Source organism: Asparagus officinalis, chromosome 7 (genome assembly GCF_001876935.1).
Source record: "Asparagus officinalis chromosome 7, Aspof.V1, whole genome shotgun sequence".
NCBI classification, from domain to species: Eukaryota; Viridiplantae; Streptophyta; class Magnoliopsida; order Asparagales; family Asparagaceae; genus Asparagus; species Asparagus officinalis.
The window spans coordinates 57,390,109-57,395,100 of record NC_033800.1 but is presented as its reverse complement, the minus strand read 5'-3'; positions in this window follow the sequence as shown (position 1 = coordinate 57,395,100).

Here is a 4,992-nt window from a genome sequence, read left to right as displayed (position 1 = left end):
CCAAAACACACACACACACACAAAAGGAAAAAAGAAAAGAAGTTTTTTGCCCCTGCCATGCCCGTCCTTTCTCTTACTCCATCAGTTGACAGTAAAGATCCTTTTAGTTCGTCATTTTCATTTCATGTGGGTAGCCTCTACAACTTGGAGATACTTCATCTACCCCATGCATAAGTTTTTCATGAAAGTGATGGCTTTACGCTAAAGAAACCTGTCAGGATTCGTTGATAGGATGGCCTTTATAGATAATTTAGTGCGTGGGAATATGAATATATGGTTAAATATGAGATTATTGATTTGTTACCTTCTATTCTATAACCAAAATGTTTAGTAACTATTACCTCTTATCTTCAGCCACTTCAAGTTCTATTCGTCGTCTAGATCTTCTGACTGACATTTCTTTCATTTTGGACCTGAGCCAGGCTAATAAGCATCATGGAATTTGTTAGTGAGACAGTGGAGTATGTGATTTGAAGTCACCTTGCCTCCATTTATGTCACACATGAATATCTTCAATTTTTTCCTTCTTCGCTTTGGGTTTCGGTTCAAACTTGATGCCAAGGGTGCAAAAAAAAAAAAAAACATTCGAAAATGGAAGTGTTGTGTACCGTGTAAGATTTGAATTTGGGACGAGTTCACTTACAGGGGAGTCGGATTGTTCATCATTTATAGATTACTGTGTGTAGGATTGTTAGAAAACATAGGTGATAGTGATTAGCATGATGAACGATGGCAAAATAAGAAAGCCGGGATTGAGAAACTTGACTTCCTTTTCCCTGGAGACGATATTTGCTCCCTGTACTGCAAAGGGTGACGGTAAATCTGCTGCCCATTTTTTATTCAGGTGTAGAATAAATTAATTTGCAAAATACTCCAAATAGATTATTGAGTATTGTTTTCGCGATATGGGTTAGGTCTCGAACTTTAACAAGGATCAGTTGTTATTCTTTTCAAGCTTTTAGCCATTTTTAAGTCCCTCTTGAACTTTTTCTAGCATGTGGTACTTGGCGGTTTTGAAATAGGGGGACATATGATTGTAAAAATACAAAGAAGGTAAATTGTCTATGAAAATCTTTTAGTTGTGTCACTTAGGATCAATTTGGAGGATACTCTAAAATTAGGAACGGAGCGTGGTAGATTGTGAAGGAATCAAAATGTTAAAAGTGCTGTAGAAAAGCAACAAGTTAATGTTGGTGTAAGTACTGAAATCAATTGGGTATAGTCTTAAATATTTAGCCAATAGACAAGAATTCAATAAATATTCTTCTTTCTCTTGCCTAGTCGAATGTTCATGCTTTATCCTTTTTTTTTTTGGTGATTGGTTTTTTGCCCCTGTTTGGGTGGGGGGAGGTTTGTTTTCCACATAAGCCACCTTTAAAATAGGATGATTAAAAGAAAACTACCTTCTAAGTTTAATTTATATAGAACCCACCTTTAAAGAATGTTTTGGTAGCAATTAACCAACTTGAACCTGTTTTTGATGAAATTTTGACTGAAATTCTGAAAATACCCTTAAAACTTACGTTCCATGCCTCCCTAACCAATTCTAATGCTTGATATGTGTGTTTGAAGGGTATTTTGGGAATTTAGTTAATATTTCACGTTAAGGTAGTTGATTGCAAGCGAAACCCTTTTCAAAGATGGTTTTTGTATAAATTAAATTTTCAAGATAGTTTTCGTATAATCAACCTATTCTGAAGATGGTTTCCATGAAAAAAAAAGATTTTAATGGTTAAATGCTGACTTGTGCCTCATGTTCAAGTTTGGACTGCCCATATTTGTACTAACATATGTGGACGATATTTGCTCTAACTTCCACTTCCATTTATTCGTGGTGCCACAGAAGTTAACTTTTTCTAAGAAAATATACTTATGCTCTATTCAATTGCTATGTTGATTGATTTTTTCCCCTTCCTTTTTCCTTTTTTTTTTGTTTGCGGGGTTTTTCTTTTTTCTTTTTCCTTTTTTTGGGTGGGTGGGTGCGGAAGTACAAAATACCAAAATTTTCCTTCTGAGGGAAAGATTCATAAAACATAAAAGGGTTAATTGCCTATACGCTTGCTGTGTTATAGCCTTATGAAGGAGATGGAGATTACCCATTTACTATCTCTAAATATTTAGGATTATTACATTGCAGTACGCTGAGTTCGTGAGTTCAATTCTAATATGGATCAGGGTTTAATGTAGCAGTGGGGCTGATAAATGGTGAAATAATAAAGTAATTATTGCAAGGTTAATACGATAAAGAAAGAAAGTTCAAAATGGTTTCCGATTGTTCAATATTCGAGTTATCTTAACAAGTCTCCACATTGAGTTAGAATGTGATAAGTCTCCTCTGCATCTTTGCTCTTCCACGCTGAAACGAAAGGATGAAGACGCTCCTAAGAATAATAATATTTTATAAAAAATTTCCTTGCATTACAATACTTTTTTTTTTCTGTGAAGAGGAAAGTTTCCAAGATCCTTCGACTATCGGTATCAAACTCTTGGGCTTGGTTAAGGCCTTAAGGGGCACCTCCCAATGTATGGTCCTTCATACCATGGGCATGGCTAAAGGGTACTTCCTAATGTTTGGCCTCGGGTCCCCCTCCCCCAACCCACCAAAAAAAATAAAAGACAAATCAAGAAAAACATATGGCCTTGGGCATTGTAATTGAAGAAATTAATTCCTTGTGGGGTGCTTCCCAAGAGAGTTGAATCTTAGACATTGTTGTACTACTTGTAAGCAACTTACCGGCTAGGTTGGACTCTATTGGATTAGATAAATACTATGCTTATAAATTATAACATTTAAAGCATTGATTTCCGCGACCCTGCACCCAAACAACTGAGAAGATAGTATTTTATCATATTCACCATTTAATAGACTTTTGTCTTAATACTTATATGTGAGTAGGCATGTCCATTTGGGTCGCCTCGGTCCGAAAATCCTAGTCTGGACCTGACAAAGTGGGTGGCTCGAACCCGGACCCAGAGGGGTGGAACCCGAGTACAGATCCGGACCCGAACAGGCTGGGCACCATGCCGGCCCGAATTTTTTTTTCTTTTTTTTAGTTGCTTAAAAATTAGTTTTTTAACAAAAGAATGAGATTTTTAAGAGTAATTAAAAATGCAAAATTTTGACAAAAAATTAATTATATTATTAATCACATATAATTATACAATTTACAAATACAAATATTATAGAAATTAAAAAGATAAACAATAAATTTATTATTATTAATTACTAACAATTACCAATTTTTTTAGAATTTGTCGCATCACAATATATGAAAACATCGCAACTAGGTTGGCACCTACTTATCTATATCATTATCATTTGTAACTCTTTTCAAAATAATTTATCATAAATTTACAGCTAAGAAATAAAAATGACAAACTAATGAGTAATTTCAAGTCTCTATTTTCTATTGTCAACTCATTAAATCTATCTTCAATACTAGCTATCCGATCGATGCCTTGAGTTCTCTTCTCAGACCTCCACCAATCTTGTAGGCAAATTACAGCTTGTACGGTGGACAGACCTAGCGATGTTTTGTGATCATCGATCAAACGTCACGAAGTGCTGAAGACGGATTCTGAAGCTACTGTACAAACATGCACTATTAGTAAGTCACGAGCTATGATGGAAAATATAGGATATGAAACTGTTCCATATACTCTCCACTATTGTAAAATATCGAAATTATTACTTTGAGTATTAACTATATGTGCAGCTAAATATTGTTTCATTTGAGAAATTTTCCTTGATGATGATCTAGATCCAGATCCTGATTCACGACTATTACTAGTTAGCCTCGCTATTATTGATTGCCTATTAAAAATCTTATCTTTTCCGCTTCTTGAACTTGTAGAATCTATAGGTTGTGGTGTACTTACACTATATGTATCTGCATACTCATCATATAATCTTTAAAAATAATATTTAATAGTGTTATGATGAGTAAGAGCAGTAACGATCTGACCATCATCAGTGTCTATTATCATGTTCTCATATAAAGAATTTAACAAATTTTGAAGGCCAATATTATTCAAGCATAGATAAATAAGAACCCCCAAACAAAAAATAATAGGAATATGTCTAAAGTACTTATTAAATTTACTTTTCATTTCAAAATCATGTTTCCAAAATAATTATCCATGCAATAATTAGTAAAAAAAGTTTGAATACTTAAAACTTAAAAAGCAGCTTGAGTAATAGTCAGGTAATAACAACCAAATAATAACATAGTAGCTTCATAAAAAACTTGTATCATCTCTTTTACACTACATATAATTATCCATTTATTATCAGTTATTGTTGATGCTAGTTATCGAGCAGGGGGTTTATCTGTATATTACGGAGGTGTTAGGATCCTCAAGCTTCCTCAGATGACAGGTTCCTGTACCAGATGTTCTATCTTGCACATGAATAACTCTGATAGGCCAGAGTTGGGATCTCCGGTGGTTCATTCGACGATCAAGTTAGTATTTGAGCTTGAGTGGAGAAGTAAGAGATAAAGTAAACCAAGTTGTTTAGAATTGCTTAGGAACCCCTTACCTTAATCTAGACAGTTACCTTTTATAATAGGTCAGAAAGACAGATAAGTAACTTTGGTCGAGTCAAGCTGGCAGTCTAGTTATCATCTACTTTACAAATACCAGCAGCTGAAGGTGTTGAGTTACCTAAGCATTTAATGTGAGGGTGACAGGATACGCATAGCGCTGACAATGTCCGATGAGTCATAAAGACTATTGAGGCTAGAGCAATGATGATTCTGATCACGCATTTAAGATGATGGTAATTGACTGTTGGTGGGAGGCTCGAGGACAAACTGCCTCCCGACTCATCTCGTTGGAGGCAGGCAATCACCGCCTTTTTAATCGGCCTCGCAAGTTGTCAGCTTGGAAGGACCGAATGACAATAGGGAGTGAAGTCGATTAGAGTGATAGGCGAGCGAGGATGCTTTTCATCTCGATCCTGTGGCTAGGTCAACAAGTACCGCCTTTTTA